Source organism: Triticum aestivum, chromosome 5D (assembly GCF_018294505.1).
Source record: "Triticum aestivum cultivar Chinese Spring chromosome 5D, IWGSC CS RefSeq v2.1, whole genome shotgun sequence".
Taxonomy (NCBI): Eukaryota; Viridiplantae; Streptophyta; class Magnoliopsida; order Poales; family Poaceae; genus Triticum; species Triticum aestivum.
Genome location: NC_057808.1, coordinates 73,412,190 through 73,431,261, shown reverse-complemented (window position 1 = coordinate 73,431,261; position 19,072 = coordinate 73,412,190).

The following is a 19,072-nucleotide window of genomic DNA, read 5'->3' as shown; positions in this document are numbered from 1 at the left end:
GACAAGATACTGGATCGGCCCTGCCAAATTCATGGCACCCCCGATAAACCAGCTACTCACACCAACAGACGCTGCTGGGTCTTCAAACAAGCCGGCAAGCTTAATGCCGAACACAAGGGGAAGGGGCCGCCCAGTGACAGCGGTGACGAAGAGACTCGCTAACCGAATACCGGGGTTTAGAAGCAATTTCCCCCGAAGTGAAAACCGTAAACATGGTATACGTGACGCACACCCCTACAGGGGAGCGCAGGCACGCACCACAGGACGCATACGCCATAGAGCCGGTCCCCCCAAAATTTAGTCATAGCCGTCCCGAAGGCTTGGCAGCTCTGATCATCAATCCAATTATTGATGGGTTCCATCTCACGAAAGTCCTTATGGATGGCGGCAGTAGCCTAAATCTACTCTACCAAGGCACCGTCCACGAAATGGGCATTGATCCTTCAAGAATCAAACCCACCACAACTATCCTCAAGGGAGCAGTACCCCGCGTAGAAGCTCACTGCATGGGCTCCATCAGACTGGAGGTTATTTTCGGTTCGCCGAACAACTTCCGAAGCAAGGGCTTGACCTTTGATATTGCCCAATTCCACAGTAGCTACCATGCACTTCTGGGGCATACCGCTTTTGCTCGTTTTAATGCGGTCCCACTGTACGCCCGCGCAAAACTTAAAATGCCTGGTCCACGCGGCGTCATAACAATAAATGGAAATACGGAACACTCCCTCCGTACAGAGGATCATACTACGGCTATTACAGCCGAAGTACAAAGCGGCCTTATAAAGCCGCATAACTCATCGGCCATTAAGCCGCCGGTCTCTACTAAATGGAACTGATCAATCTCAGAGCTGGATTAGCAGTTCGGCCTCCGTCGTTCGCCTTACACACACGCAAAGTTTATACCGCGTGTGCATAATTATATACTTAAAATACCCTGGTCATCGGCGGAGGCACAATACGGGCAAGCCTACAAGCACTCCCATTTCCTCCTTTTTCTTTCTAACTATTTCTCTATATTTTATAACAGGTAGCTCAAACACTGGTCATCTCACAGACTCTTTCGGAGTTTGGCTTCATACACTTACCCAAAGGTTATTCCTGTTAAGGAATCCTTTTACCGAGGCAAGGCGGCGCAGACGTGCGACAGGAGGTCCAAATAAATTTTGTGTAGACCGCACTCTCTATTTCGAGCCTGTAAAGTGCCTTCTCCCTCAGCCTTCGACCACCGACATGTCAAATATCCTGGGTCATGGCATTATTATTTGTAAAATGGAAATTGACATATCGATCAGGTCCCAGTGAACATAATCCGTATCCAGTATTCACTTTTTCTAAAGAGCTGAATTTCTCCGGTTGTTTCACATTCGCACCTCGGCACAGATTGCCAGGGGCTCGATGTGGGAACAAATGAGTTGCCGACACGTCCGAACAGCTTTATAGCACACTTCGGCGTCGCGAGTTTGGCCTTATATGCATCAGCTCCGAATCATGTCTTTGGTCAATAGTTTGGTTGCCCGGCTCCTGTGCTTACTACCTTACGTTCCACAATATCGGCTAGGGTAGTAAAGGGAGAACTACTGCGATTGTGTCCCGATTTATCCGGATGAGCACCTCAGTAGATAAAGCCAAAAACTGACTGCCATGATGCAGCGAGAGCTGGTCAACCACTCGATGAATTATTAGAATCTTTCACGATTCCTTCCGTATTACACGAATAACCGTTCTTCTGGTCACCCATGTAACGCACCGTATTCGGATAACTGCGTACATACCAGGGGCTATATCGTAAACCCACCGTCAAACTCCTATGGCTAAGTGAAAGTGCTAAAGCCCTATAGTCCGATTGCCTAGTTTGCCGCTTCGACACCTCCTTCATGGACCAAGACGTTGGGTCAAGAGTGATCAAGTGCTTTCCCGAACACCCCCGTATTTTATGCGAGGGGGCTAAAGCCGACGACTGGAAAACTTTCAGATTATACAAAAATGGCCGCACAGGAGGAGCCAAAACTTGCTAGACATGGCCTTAAAATATTAAAATATTGTTTTTTACAATTTCAATACATTTCACTCGAATATCATCTCTTTCGAGTACTGGCCCTCTATCAAGCGGGCACCCTCTAAGACATCCTCGAAATAATGCTCTGGCGTGTGATGCTCCTTGCCCTTGGGTGGACTTTTCGCTGCAATATCGGTGGCCTACATCTTCGCCCAGTACGTCTTGACACGGGCAAGGCCATCCGTGCACCATCAATGCACGTTGACCGCTTAACGGCGTCGATACACGGCACCGCATCAACTAGTCGCTGCACCAAACTGAAATAACTCTTCGGAACTGGCTCAGTCGGCCATAGCCGGACCACGACGTCCTTCATGGCAGAGCCGGATATCTTGTGGAGCTCGGCCCACTGGGCCATCTATTCGTTCAGCAACAGCGGGCGCTTTGGCGTGCTGAATTGTGACCAGAAAAGCTTCTCCGTTGCATACCCTTCTCGCATTTCGTAAAACTGCGCCGCATCGGAGGCGCTCTTCGGCAAGTCCAAGAAGGCGTTTCGAGAAATCCACATTTGATTCAGCGGGGAATACTTCGGATCGCCGAATTTAGTCTGTAATAAGAAAGGCTTACCGGCCGCTATCTCCCCAGCTTGCCAGATCTCTTCCCGAGCCGCTCTAGACTCAGATCATGCTTTTCTCGCCTCTTGTAAGGCCTTGTCGAGATCGGCCGCTTTGGCTTTGTTATCCCTCTCGAGGAATTTGCACCGGACAGTGGATTCTTTCATCTCGTGCGCCATGGTAGACATTTTCTCCTCACATTGGCGCCGAGCAGCCTGTCCGGCTTTTAACTCATCAGCTGCCTTTTTGGCAGCCACATTACTCATCCGGGCTTGCTCCTTGGCTCGGGCAAGTTCAGCCCGAAGGGTCTCCACCGCGGCAGCGCTACCTGCAGATACGCATGTCTTAGAATATAATTCTAGCTGCGTGCTCATGTTATTATACATACATACACTGACCGCCCCAAAACATACCTTGCGCCTCGTCGAGCCGCTTGTTAATAAGCGTGATATCATCATCCGCCACATCAAGTTTTTGCTTCATACCTGCAACCTCTGTAGCATGGGCAGTCGTCATGGAGGTAACAGCCTGTGTTCCAATTAATTAGATTATGTGCTGGGTGCATCTTTATCGATCCTCTGATTGCCTCCCTTTGGACGCCAACCAGAGTGTCAGGGGCTACTATCTATACACATGTGCATTTTGCGTGTACAACACAATAGAAAATATAATATTACGTACCTCGAGGCCTCTTAGCAGGCTCATAAAAGCTTCATTCAATCCGCTTTTTGCGGACAGAATCCTCTCAACCACCATACCCATTAAGGTATGATGTTCCTCTGAGACGGACGAATATCGCAACATGTCCATCAGTGTATCCGGCGCCTCCGGATTCATGGAAGCAGCTGTGGGAGCATGGACTCCCTTTGGAAGGATGTGTTTGCTTGACCCTAGAGTCGTCTCCGGCTGTAAGCCGAATAGTCCGGCGCCTTTATTATTAGTCCCCGTAGGGACTGCACACCCCGGACCACGGGCGGCCGAAGTTTCACCTTGGGGCGTTGTCTCCATTATCCTCTGTTGATCGGGCGAGGTCCTTCGGGACGACACCTCATTGTCGTCCGCCCTGTTGGGCGAGGAAGCTTGTGGAGGTGTCCCGCTTTCCATCATCTCCGGAAGAAGATCCCCCGAAGAGGAGGATTATTGAGGAAGACTGTGTGCCGGACTGCAAAAATATGTATTCTAGATGTTACCCTGGTAAAGGAACGGGATATGTTTAAAATACCTTTGTTCACTTACGATTCGGCTGAAGGCTTGTCCTTATGGGGGAAACGTCGCCTTCCGAGCCCGAACCGCCTGACAGGGGTGTCTTGCCTCGCTTAGGAGCCTTTACCTCCCAATCTTCGGAGGCGGCCCTTTTCTTACCACGGGGAAAAAGGACGTCAACTTCTCCTCCTCTTTTGTCTTCGGAAGAGGGAGCCTTCATCTCCCCGGACAAGGTATCTGGTGTACCTTCGGAATGGAGGCCGCCTTTGGCTCCCCTGCTCTCCTTATTGTCCTCTTTCATCGGCACCTGGTATGGTGCCGGACCAGCATCCTTGTTAGCACGGGACTAGCTGAGTCTTCAGGAAGGGGCGCCGAACACTTGATTCGCTCCACCTTCTTTATCCAGCCCTGAAGAAGATGGTTTTGTCAGTATCTTGTTATAAGATGTTTAACTAAGCTGTGTTCGGGAGTCGAATACTTACCGAGGTATCCGGATGGTTGCAGTCAAGGCCGATGTACTCTGTAGTATCCGGCCACTATTTTCGTGTCCTGAAAAACAACTTCCACATTCCTTTGTTCGTCACACCGAAGAGGTGCTGAAGGGTTCGTGGTCCTTCCGGATTGAACTCCCACATATGAAGTGGTCGTCGCTGGCACGGGAGGACCCGACAGACTAACATTACTTGAATCACGTCGATGAGTTTGGTGTTCTTCTCAAGGAGACTCCGTATGCGGCTCTGTAGAGTCTGTACTTCATCGATTGATCCCCAGTCCAACCCCTTATTAAACCATGATGCGAGCTGAATTGGAGGGCCAGATCGGAACGCATGTGTAGCTGCCCACTTGGTACCACGGGGTTCAGTGATGTAAAACCACTCTCGCTGCCATAAGTCGGAAGATTCTGAGAAGGATCCTTTTAGCCAAGTAGCATTGATGAGTTTGCTCACTGTAGCACCACCGCACTCCGCTTGTTTCCCATCGACTACCTTCGGCTTCACATTAAAGGTCTTAAGCCACAAGCCGAAGTGTGGGGGAATACGGAGGAATGCCTCGCTCGTGATAATGAACGCCGAGACGTGAAGGAAGGAGTCCAGAGTTAGACCGTGAAAATCTAGCCCGTAATAGAACATGAGCCCTCGAACAAAGGGGTGGAGAGCAAACCCTAGCCCTCGGAGGAAGTGGGCAATGAACACGACCCTCTCACTGGATCTGGGAGTAGGAATAACTTGCCCTTGAGCAGGAATCCTGTGGGGGATTTCCGCGGTCAGGTATCTTGCCGCCCGGAGCTTTGCGATATCCTCCTGTGACAGAGGAAGACACCCACCGACCTTGAGGGCTGGGTCCGAAGATGTCTGGGGAGCTCGAAGCGATTAAATCGAACCTGGGGTGCTGGAGCTCGAGGTTGGAGGGGTTGAGGGAGGGGTTGGCGTGAAGAAGCAAGACAGGTCTTAGCCCCTTTATAAAGGCAATGAATATCGAACGCCTCCTCCTAAGCCTTAATGCTTGCCCATTATTAAGGAATCATGCCTACCGGACGGTTGGAATACCCACGCCTGTGTCGATAAGGATCCCGCAATAAGGGGACACGATCTCTGCTTCGACAAGACGTGCCAATGAAGCCGCGTCTCGGAACATGGAGTGACAGGCTAAAAAACGGTTCGATATAATAACCGGGTGGTGACGTGATATCACGTTACAGAAAAGTTGTCAGTAGATTGGACTCGTAAAATATTATTTCCTCTACGGTGGTGTGTGTTTTGCAGGGCCGGACACATTCGTTGTGTCTCAAGACAGTGTTGGAGTATTCGGAGAAGGAACCCGCCTTGCAATGCCGAAGACAATCTGCGTGCCGGACACCTCGTCATTGAAGCCTGGTTCAGGGGCTACTGAGGGAGTCCTGGATTAGGGGGTCCTCGGGCGTCCGGACTATGGTACGTGGGCCGGACTGATGGGCTGTAAAGATACAAGACTGAAGACTATCTCCCGTGTCCGGATGGGACCCTCCTTGGCGTCCAAATATGAAGATTCCTTTCTCTGTAACCGACTTTGTACAACCCTGATCCCCTTCGGTGTCTATATAAACCGGAGGGCTTAGTCCGTAGGGGCAATCGCAATCATACATGCTAGACTTCTAGGGTTTTAGCCATTACGATCTCGTGGTAGATCAACTCTGGTAATACTCATATTCATCAAGATCAATCAAGCAGGAAGTAGGGTATTACCTCCACAGAGAGGGCCCGAACATGGGTAAACATCGTGTCCCCTGTCTCCTGTTACCATCGTCCTTAGACACACAGTTCGGGACCCCTTAGCCAAGATCCACCTGTTTTGACACCGATAGGGGGCGCCACACAACCCACGACAATCTCTTAGCCGTGTTCGGCGCCCCGCTCCACAGTTTCATCCTCCGTCTAGTTTTTCCGCAGTGCACGGTGAAGCCCTGTGGGAACAAGTTCACCACCACCATCACCACGCAGTCGTGCTGCCAGAACTCATCTACTACTTCGCCCATCTTGCTGGATCAAGAGGGCAAGGACGTCATCGAGCGGAACGTGTGATGAACACGAAGGTGCCGTACGTTCGGTACTTGATCGGTTGGATCGCGATGGTGTTCGACTACATCAACCGTGTTGATAAAAACTTCCACTTTACGGTCTACGAAGGTACGTAGACATACTCTCCCCTCCCATAGCTATGAATCTCCATGGATAGATCTTGCGTGTGCGTAGAACTTTTTTGTTTTCCATCCAATGTTCCCCAATAGTGGCATCCGAGCCAGGTCTATGCATAGATGATATGCATGAGTAGAACACAAAGGAGTTGTGGGCGGTGATATTCATACTGCTTACCACCTATGTATTATTTTGATTCGGCGACATTGTGGGATGAAGTGGCCTGGACCAACCTTACATGTCCACCCACATGAGACCGGTTCCACTGACTGACATGCAACTTGTTTTGCAAAAAGGTGGCTGGCGGGTGTCTATTTCTCCTACTTTAGTTGATTAGAATTTGACTACGGCCGATCCTTGAAGAAGGTTAAAATAGCAAACTTGATAATCACCGTTGTGTTTTTTGCATTGTTAAGAATGGTTCTTACTAGAAGCCCATAGCAACCATGTAAAACTTGCAACAACAAAGTATAGGACGTCTAACTTGTTTTTGTAGGGCATGTTATGATGTGATATGGTCAAGATATGATGCGATATACGTTGTTGTATGAGATGAATGTTTTGTAATATCGACAACCGGCAGGAGCCTTAGGGTTGTCTCTTAATTATTGTATGAAATGTAAGCGCCATGTAATTGCTTTACTTTATCGCTATGCATTAGCAATAGTTGTAGAAGCAATAGTTCGCGAGATGATCCCGACGCAACGATGGAGATCAAGGTGTTGAGCCGGTGACAATGGAGATCATGACGACGCTTTGGAGATGGAGATCAAAAGCACAAGATGATGATGGACATATCATGTCACATATTTTGATTGCATGTGATGTTTATCCTTTATGTATCTTATTTTGCTTAAAACGGTGGTAGCATTATAAGATGGCCCTTTAACTAAATTTCAAGATAAAAGTGTTCTCTCTGAGTATGCACCACTGCCAAAGTTCATTGTTTCAAAGCACCTCGTGATGATCGGGTGTGATAGACTCTATGTTCACATACAACGGGTGTAAGATAGTTTTGCACATGCAGAATACTTGGGGTAAACTTGACGAGCCTAGCATGTACACACATGGTCTCGGAATACTGGAGACCGAAAAGTCGAACATGAGTCATATAATAGATATGATCAACATAAAGATGTTCACCATTGAAGACTACACCATCTCACATGGTGATCGGACATGGTTTAGTTGGTTTGGATCATGTATCACTTAGTTCACTTGAGGGATGTTGATTTAAGCGGGAGTTCATTAGTAATTTGATTAATTGAACTAAGATTTATCATGAACATAGTCAAAATGTCTTTGCAAATTATGTTGTAGTAGCTCGTGATGTAGCTTCCCCATTTTTTGATACGTTCCTAGAGAAAACTAAGTTGAAAGATGATGGTAGCAATAATGGGGACTGGGTCCGTGATCTGAGGATTATCCTCATTGCTGCATAGAAGAATTATGTCCTTGATGAATCGCTAGGTGACAGACTTGCTATAGGAGCTGATGCATATGTTATGAACATTTGACAAGCTCGACCTGATGACTACATGATAGTTTAGTGCAACATGCTTTACGGCTTAGAATCGGGGCTCCAAAGACGTTTTGAACGCAATGGAACATACGAGATGCTCAGAAATCCTTCTTGCTACCTCTTGAGCATGCGTTGGTTTTCCCTTGAAGAGGAAAGGGTGATGCACCAAAGTAGCGTAAGTATTTCCCTCAGTTTTTGAGAACCAAGGTATCAATCCAGTAGGAGGTTACACGCAAGTCGCCTTATACCTGCACAAACAAATAAGAACCTTGCAACCAACGCGATAAGGGGTTGTCAATCCCTTCACGGCCACTTGCAAAAGTGAGATCTGATAGAGATAATAAAATATTTTTGGTATTTTTATGATATAGATTGGAAAGTAAAGATTGGAAAATAAAATAGATCGGAAACTTATATGATCGAAAGTAGACCCCGGGGCCATAGGTTTTGTTGGGGAACGTAGTAATTTCAAAAAAATTCCTACGAACACGCAAGATCATGGTGATGCATAGCAACGAGAGGGGAGAGTATTATCCACGTACCCTCGTAGACCAAAAGCGGAAGCGTTAACACAACGCGGTTGATGTAGTCGTACGTCTTCACGATCCGACCGATCAAGTACCGAACGTACGGCACCTCCGAGTTCAGCACACGTTCAACTCGATGACGTCCCTTGAACTCCGATCCAGCCGAGTGTTGAGGGAGAGTTTCGTCAGCACGACGGCGTGGTGACTATGATGATGTTCTACCGACGCAGGGCTTCGCCTAAGCACCGCTATGATATTATCGAGGTGTAATATGGTGGAGGGGGGCACCGCACACGGCTAAGAGATCAATAGATCAATTGTTGTGTCTCTGGGGTGCCCCTGCCCCCGTATATAAAGGAGCAAGGGGGGAGGCGGCCGGCCTAGGAGGAGGGCGCGCCAAGGGGCGAGTCCTACTCCCACCGGGAGTAGGACTCCTCCTTTCCTTGTTGGAGTAGGAAAAGGGAAGGGAGAAGGAGAAGGAAGGAAGGGGGCGCCCCCCTCCCTAGTCCAATTCGGACTAGTCCATGGGGAGGGGTGCGGCCACCCTTTGGGGCCTTTCTCTCCTTTCCCGTATGGCCTATTAAGGCCCAATACGAATGACCGTAACTCTCCGGTACTCCGAAAAATACCCGAATCACTCAGAACCTTTCCGAAGTCCGAATATAGTCGTCCAATATATCGATCTTTATGTCTCGGCCATTTAGAGACTCCTCGTCATGTCTCCGATCTCATCCGGGACTCCGAACTCCTTCAGTACATCAAAACACATAAACTCATAATATAACCGTCATCGTAACGTTAAGCGTGCGGACCCTACGGGTTCGAGAACTATGTAGACATGACCGAGACACCTCTCCGGTCAATAACCAATAGCGGAACCTGGATGCTCATATTGGCTCCCACATATTCTACGAAGATCTTTATTGGTCAGACCGCATAACAACATACGTTGTTCTCTTTGTCACCGGTATGTTACTTCCCCGAGATTCGATCGTCGGTATCTCAATACCTAGTTCAATCTCGTTACCGGCAAGTCTCTTTACTCGTTCCGTAATACATCATCCCGCAACTAACTCATTAGTTACAATGCTTGCAAGGCTTATAGTGATGTGCATTACTGAGTGGGCCTAGAGATACCTCTCCGACAATCGGAGTGAAAAATCGTAATCTCGAAATACGCCAACCCAACAAGTACCTTCGGAGACACCTGTAGAGCACCTTTATAATCACCCAGTTACGTTGTGACGTTTGGTAGCACACAAAGTGTTCCTCCGGTAAATGGGAGTTGCATAATCTCATAGTCATAGGAACATGTATAAGTCATGAAGAAAGCAATAGCAACATACTAAACGATCGAGTGCTAAGCTAACGGAATGGGTCAAGTCAATCACATCATTCTCCTAATGATATGATCCCGTCAATCAAATGACAACTCATGTCTATGGCTAGGAAACATAACCATCTTTGATCAACGAGCTAGTCAAGTAGAGGCATACTAGTGACACTCTGTTTGTCTATGTATTCACACATGTATCATGTTTCCGGTTAATACAATTCTAGCATGAATAATAAACATTTATCATGATATAAGGAAATAAATAATAACTTTATTATTGCCTCTAGGGCATATTTCCTTCAGTCTCCCACTTGCACTAAAGTCAATAATCTAGTTCACATCGCCATGTGATTTAACATCAATAGTTCACATCACCATGTGATTAACACCCATAGTTCACATCGTCATGTGACCAACACCAAAGGGTTTACTAGATTCAATAATCTATTTCACATCGCTATGTGATTAACACCCAAAGAGTACTAAGGTGTGATTATGTTTTGCTTGTGAGATAATTTTAGTCAACGGGTCTGTCACATTCAGATCCGTAAGTATTTTGCAAATTTCTATGTCTACAATGCTCTGCATGGAGCTACTCTAGCTAATTGCTCCCACTTTCAATATGTATCTAGACCGAGACTTAGGGTCATCTAGATTAGTGTCAAAACTTGCATCGACGTAACCCTTTACGACGAACCTTTTGTCACTTCCATAATCGAGAAACATATCCTTATTCCAGTAAGGATAATTTGACCGTTGTCCAGTGATCTACTCCTAGATCACTATTGTACTCCCTTGCCAAAATCAGTGTAGGCTATACAATAGATCTGGTACACAACATGGCATACTTTATAGAACCTATGGTCGAGGCATAGGGAATGACTTTCATTCTTTTTCTTTCTTCTGCCGTGGTCGGGCTTTGAGTCTTACTCAATTTCACACCTTGTAACACAGGCAAGAAACTCTTTCTTTGACTGTTCCATTTTGAACTACTTCAAAATCTTGTTAAGGTATGTACTCATTGAAAAAACTTATCCAGCGTCTTGATCTATCTCTGTAGATCTTGATGCTCAATATGTAAGCAGCTTCACCGAGGTCTTTCTTTGAAAAACTCCTTTCAAACACTACTTTATGCTTTGCAGAATAATTCTACATTATTTCCGATCAACAATATGTCATTCACATATACTTATCAGAAAAGCTGTAGTGCTCCCACTCACTTTCTTGTAAATACAGGCTTCACCGCAAGTCTGTATAAAACTATATGCTTTGATCAACTTATCAACGCATATATTCCAACTCCGAGATGCTTGCACAAGTCCATAGATGGATCGCTGGAGTTTGCATATTTTGTTAGCACCTTGACAAAACCTTCTGGTTGCATCATATACAACTCTTCTTTAATGAATCCATTAAGGAATGCAGTTTTGTTTATCCATTTGCCAGATTTCATAAAATGCGGCAATTGCTAACATGATTCGGACAAACTTAAGCATCGCTGCGAGTGAGAAAATCTCATCGTAGTCAACACCTTGAACTTTGTCAAAAACCTTTTTCCGACAAGTCTAGCTTTGTAGATAGTAACACTAGTATCAGCGTCCGTCTTCCTCATGAAGATCCATTTATTTTCTATGGCTTGCCGATCATCGGGAAAGTCATCCAAAGTCCACACTTTGTTCTCATACATGGATCCCATCTCAGATTTCATGGCCTCAAGCCATTTTGTGGAATCTGGGCTCATCATCGCTTCCTCATAGTTCGTAGGTTCGTCATGGTCAAGTAACATGACCTCCAGAACTGAATTACCGTACCACTCTGGTGCGGATCTCACTCTGGTTGACCTACGAGGTTCAGTAATAACTTGATCTGAAGTTCCATGATCATCATCATTAACTTCCTCACTAATTGGTATAGGCGTCACAGAAACTGGTTTCTGCAATGAACTACTTTCCAATAAGGGAGCAGGTACAGTTACCTCATCAAGTTCTACTTTCCTCCCAATCACTTCTTTCGAGAGAAACTCCTTCTCTAGAAAGGATCCATTCTTAGCAACGAATGTCTTGCCTTCGGATCCGTGATAGAAGGTGTACCCAACGGTCTCCTTTGGGTATCCTATGAAGACACATTTCTCCGATTTGGGTTTGAGCTTATCAGGATGAAACCTTTTCACATAAGCATCGCAACCCCAAACTTTAAGAAACGACAACTTTGGTTTCTTGCCAAACCACAGTTCATGAGATGTCGTCTCAATGGATTTAGATGGTACCCTATTTAACGTGAATGTAGCTGTCTCTAATGCATAACCCCAAAACGATAGTGGTAGATCGGTAAGAGACATCATATATTGCACCATATGTAATAAAGTACGGTTACAATGTTCGGACACACCATTACACCGTGGTGTTCCAGGTGGCGTGAGTAGTGAAACTATTTCACATTGTTTTAACTGAAGGCCAAACTCGTAACTCAAATACTCTTCTCCACGATCAGATCGTAGAAACTTTATTTTCTTGTTACGATGATTTTCCGCTTCACTCTAAAATTATATGAACTTTTCAAATATTTCAGACTTCTGTTTCATTAAGTAGATATACCCATATCTGCTCAAATCATTTGTGAAGGTCAGAAAATAATGATACCTGCTACGAGCCTCAATATTCATCGGACCACATACATCTGTATGTATGATTTCCACAAATCTGTTGCTCTCTCCATAGTTCCAGAGAACGGCGTTTTAGTCATCTTGCCCATGAGGCACGGTTCGCAAGCATCAAGTGATTCATAATCAAGTGATTCCAAAATCCCATCAGTATGGAGTTTCTTCATGCGCTTTACACCAATATGACCTAAACGGCAGTGCCACAAATAAGTTGCACTATAATTATTAACTTTGCATCTTTTGGCTTCATTATTATGAATATGTGTATCACTACGATCGAGATCCAACAAACCATTTTATTGGGTGTATGACCATAGAAGGTTTTATTCATGTAAACATAACAACAATTATTCTCTAATTTAAATGAATAACCGTATTACAACAAACATGATCAAATCATATTCATGCTCAACACAAACACCAAATAACACTTATTTAGTTTCAACACTAATCCCGAAAGTATAGGCAGTGTGCGATGATGATCATATCAATCTTGGAACTACTTCCAACACACATCGTCACCTCGCCTTTTACTAGTCTCTGTTTATTCTGCAACTCCCGTTTCGAGTTACTACTCTTAGCAACTGAACCAGTATCAAATACCGAGGGGTTGCTATAAACACTAGTAAAGTACACATCAATAACATGTATATCCAATATACCTTTGTTCACTTTGCCATCCTTCTTATCCACCAAATAGTTGGGGTAGTTCCGCTTCCAGTGACCAGTCCCTTTGCAGTAGAAGCACTTAGTCTCAGGCTTAGGACCAGACTTACGCTTGTTCACTTGAGCAGCAACTTGCTTGCCGTTCTTTTTGAAGTTCCCCTTCTATCCCTTTGCCCTTTTCTTGAAACTAGTGGTCTTGTTAACCATCAACACTTGATGCTCTTTCTTGCTTTCTACCTTCGTCGATTTCAGCATCGCGAAGAGCTCGGGAATTACTTTCGTCATCCCTTATATACTATAGTTCATCACGAAGTTCTACTAACTTGGTGATGGTGACTAGAGAATTCTGTCAATCACTATTTTATCTGGAAGATTAACTCCCACTTGATTCAAGCGATTGTAGTACCCAGACAATCTGAGCACATGCTCACTGCTTGAGCTATTCTCCTCCATCTTTTAGCTATAGAACTTGTTGGAGACTTCATATCTCTCAACTCGGGTATTTGCTTGAAATATTAACTTCAACTCCTGGAACATCTCATATGGTCCATGACGTTCAAAACGTCTTTGAAGTCCCGATTCTAAGCCGTTAAGCATGGTGCACTAAACTATCAAGTAGTCATCATATTGAGCTAGCCAAACGTTCATAACGTCTGCATCTGCTCCTGCAATAGGTCTGTCACCTAGCGGTGTATCAAGGACATAATTCTTCTGTGCAGCAATGAGGATAATCCTCAGATCAGGGATCCAATCCGCATCTTTGCTACTAACATCTTTCAACATAATTTTTCTCTAGGAACATATCAAAAATAAACACAGGGAAGCAACAACGCGAGCTATTGATCTACAACATAATTTGCAAAATACTATCAGGACTAAGTTCATGATAAATTTAAGTTCAATTAATCATATTACTTAAGAACTCCCACTTAGATAGACATCCCTCTAATCCTCTAAGTGATCACGTGATCCATATCAACTAAACCATAACCGATCATCATGTGAAATGGAGTAGCTTTCAATGGTGAACATCACTATGTTGATCATATCTACTATATGATTCACGCTCGACCTTTCGGTCTCAGTGTTCCGAGGCCATATCTGCATATGCTAGGCTCGTCAAGTTTAACCTGAGTATTCCGCGTGTGCAACTATTTTGCACCCGTTGTATTTGAACGTAGAGCCTATCACACCCGATCATCACGTGGTGTCTCAGCACGAAGAACTTTCGCAACGGTGCATACTCAGGGAGAACACTTTTATCTTGAAATTTTAGTGAGAGATCATCTTATAATGCTACCGTCAATCAAAGCAAGATAAGATGCATAAAAGATAAACATCACATGCAATCAATATAAGTGATATGATATGGCCATCATCATCTTGTGCTTGTGATCTCCATCTCCGAAGCACCGTCATGATCACCATCGTCACCGGCGCGACACCTTGATCTCCATCGTAGCATCGTTGTCGTCTCGCCAACTATTGCTTTTACGACTATCACTACCGCTTAGTGATAAAGTAAAACAATTACATGGCGATTGCATTTCATACAATAAATCGACAACCATATGGCTCCTGCCAGTTACCGATAACTCGGTTACAAAACATGATAATCTCATACAATAAAATTCAGTATCATGTCTTGACCATATCACATCACAACATGCCCTGCAAAAACAAGTTAGACGTCCTCTACTTTCTTGTTGCAAGTTTTACGTGGCTGCTAAGGGCTTAGCAAGAACCGTTCTTACCAACGCATCAAAACCACAACGATAGTTTGTCAAGTTGGTGCTGTTTTAACCTTCGCAAGGACCGGGCGTAGCCACACTCGGTTCAAATAAAGTGAGAGAGACAGACACCCGCCGGTCACCTTTAAGCAATGAGTGCTCGCAACGGTGAAACCAGTCTCGCGTAAGCGTACGCGTAATGTCGGTCCGGGCCGCTTCATCTCACAATACCGCTGAACCAAAGTATGACATGCTGGTAAGCAGTATGACTTATATCGCCCACAACTCACTTGTGTTCTACTCGTGCATAACATCAACGCATAAAACCAGGCTCGGATGCCACTGTTGGGGAACGTAGTAATTTCAAAAAATTTCCTACGAACACGCAAGATCATGGTGATGCATAGCAACGAGAGGGGAGAGTGTTGTCCACGTACCCTCGTAGACCGAAAGTGGAAGTGTTAACACAACGCGGTTGATGTAGTCATACGTCTTCACGATCCGACCGATCAAGTACCGAACGTACGGCACCTCTGAGTTCAGCACACGTTCAGCTCGATGACGTCCCTCGAACTCCGATCCAGCCGAGTGTTGAGGGAGAGTTTCGTCAGCACGACGGCGTGGTGACTATGATGATGTTCTATCGATGCAGGGCTTCGCCTAAGCACCGCTACGATATTATCGAGGTGTAATATGGTGGAGGGGGGCACCGCACATGGCTAAGAGATCAATAGATCAATTGTTATGTCTCTGGGGTGCCCCCTGCCCCCGTATATAAAGGAGCAAGGGGGGAGGCGGCCGGCCTAGGATGAGGGCGCGCCAAGGGGGGAGTCCTACTCCCACCGGGAGTCGGACTCCTCCTTTCCTTGTTGGAGTAGGAAAAGGGAAGGGAGAAGGAGAAGGAAGGAAGGGGGCGCCCCCCTCCCTAGTCCAATTCGGACTAGTCCATGGGAGGGGTGCGGCCACCCTTTGGGGCCTTTCTCTCCTTTCCCGTATGGCCTATTAAGGCCCAATACGAATTCCCGTAACTCTCCGGTACTCCGAAAAATACCCGAATCACTCGGAACCTTTCCGAAGTCCAAATATAGTCGTCCAATATATCGATCTTTACGTCTCGGCCATTTCGAGACTCCTCGTCATGTCCCCGATCTCAGCCGGGACTCTGAAGTCCTTCGGTACATCAAAACACATAAACTCATAATATAACTGTCATCGTAACGTTAAGCGTGCGGACCCTACGGGTTCGAGAACTATGTAGACATGACCGAGACACCTCTCCGGTCAATAACCAATAGCGGAACCTGGATGCTCATATTGGCTCCCACATATTCTACGAAGATCTTTATCGGTCAGACCGCATAACAACATACGTTGTTCCCTTTGTCACCGGTATGTTACTTGCCCGAGATTCGATCGTCGGTATCTCAATACCTAGTTCAATCTCGTTACCGGCAAGTCTCTTTACTCGTTCCGTAATACATCATCCCGCAACTAACTCATTAGTTACAGTGCTTGCAAGGCTTATAGTGATGTGCATTACTGAGTGGGCCCAGAGATACCTCTCCGACAATCGGAGTGACAAATCCTAATCTCGAAATATGCCAACCCAACAAGTACCTTCGGAGACACCTGTAGAGCACCTTTATAATCACCCATTTACGTTGTGACGTTTGGTAGCACACAAAGTGTTCCTCCGGTAAACGGGAGTTGCATAATCTCATAGTCATAGGAACATGTATAAGTCATGAAGAAAGCAATAGCAACATACTAAACGATCGAGTGCTAAGCTAACGGAATGGGTCAAGTCAATCACATCATTATCCTAATGATATGATCCCGTTAATCAATTGACAACTCATGTCTATGGCTAGGAAACATAACCATCTTGATCAACGAGCTAGTCAAGTAGAGGCATACTAGTGACACTCTGTTTGTCTATGTATTCACACATGTATCATGTTTCCGGTTAATACAATTCTAGCATGAATAATAAACATTTATCATGATATAAGGAAATAAATAATAACTTTATTATTGCCTCTAGGGCATATTTCCTTCAGGTTTCACTAATGGCTTCTCTCAAGATAGCATAATCTACGGTGGGTGAACAAATTACTGTCGAGCAATTGATAGAAAAGCGCATAGTTATGAGAATATCTAGGCATGATCATGTATATAGGCATCACGTCCGCGACAAGTAGACCGAAACGATTATGTATCTACTACTATTACTCCACACATCGACCGCTATCCAGCATGCATCTTGAGTATTAAGTTCATAAGAACAGAGTAACACATTAGGCAAGATGACATGATGTAGAGGGATAAACTCAAGCAATATGATATAAACCCCATCCGTTTATCCTCTATGGAACCAATACAATACGTGCCTTGCTGCCCCTGCTGTCACTGGGAAAGGACACCACAAGATTGAGCCCAAAGCTAAGCACTTCTCCCATTGCAAGAAAGATCAATCTAGTAGGCCAAACTAAACTGATAATTCGAAGAGACTTGCAAAGATAACAAATCATACATATAAGAATTCAGAGAAGAACCAAATATTGTTCATAGATAATCTTGATCATAAACCCAAAATTCATCGGATCTCGACAAACACACCACAAAAATAATTACATCGAATAGATCTCCTAGAGAATCGAGGAGAACTTTGTATTGAGATCCAATGAGAGAGACAAAAAGCCATCTAGATAATAACTTTGGACCCGAAGGTCTGTGGTAAACTACTCACACATCATCGGAGAGGCTATGGTGTTGATGTAGAAGCCCTCCGTGATCGATTCCCCCTGCGGTGGAGCGCCGGAAAAGGCCCCAAGATGGGATCTCACGGGTACAGAAGGTTGCGGCGGTGGAAATAGGGTTTCGTGGTGCTCTTGGATGCTTTCAGGGTACATGAGTATATATAGGTGAAAGAAGTAGGTCGGTGGAGCCACGAGGGGCCCAATCGGGTGGGGGGCGCTCCTACCCCCTTGGGCGCGCCTCCCTGCCTCGTGGCCACCTCGTTGCTTACTTGACGTCCACCCCAAGTCTCCTGGATCACGTTTGTTCCAAAAGTAACTCTCCCGAAGGTTTCATTCCGTTTGGATTCCGTTTGATATTCCTTTTCTGCGAAACACTGAAATAGGCAAAAAAACAGCAATTTGCATTGGGCCTCCGGTTAGTAGGTTAGTCCCAAAAATAATATAAAAGTGCATAATAAAGCCCATGAAACATCCAAAATAGATAATATAATAGCATGGAACAATAAAAAATTATAGATATGTTGGAGACGTATCAAGCATCCGCAAGCTTAATTCCTGCTCGTCCTCGAGTAGGTAAATGATAAAAATATAATTTTTGATGTGGAATGCTACCTAACATAATTTTCTATGTAATTTTATTTATTGTGGCATGAATGTTCAGATCCGAAAGATTCAAGGTAAAAGTTTAATATTGACATAAAAAATAATAATACTTCAAGCATACTAACTAAGCAATCATGTCTTCTCAAAATAAGATGGCCAAAGAAAGTTCATCCCTACAAAATCATATAGTTTGGTCATGCTCCATTTTCGTCACACAAGAATGCTCTCATCATGCACGACCCCGATGACAAGCCAATCAATTATTTCATACTTAAGTAATCTCAAACGTTTTTCAATTTTCACGCAATACATGAGCGTGAGCCATGGGCATAACACTATGGGTGGAATAGAATATAATGATGGGGATTGTGTGAAGAAGACAAAAAAGGAGAAAGTCTTGCATTGACGCGGCTAATCAACAGGCTAGGGAGATGCCCATCAATTTATGTCAATGCAAGGAGTAGGGATTGCCATGCAACGGATGCACTAGAGCTATAAATGTATGAAAGCTCAACAAAAGAAACTAAGTGGGTGTGCATCCAACTTGCTTGCTCACGAAGACCTAGGGCATTTGAGGAAGCCCATTGTTGGAATATACAAGCCAAGTTCTATAATGAAAAATTCCCACTAGTATATAAAAGTGACAATATAATAAACTCTCTATCATGAAGATCATGGTGCTACTTTGAAGCACAAGTGTGGAAAAAGGATAGTAGCATTGTCCCTTCTTTTTTTGGGCCTTCCTTTTTTTATTTGGCCTTTCCTTTTTTATTTGGCCTTTCTCT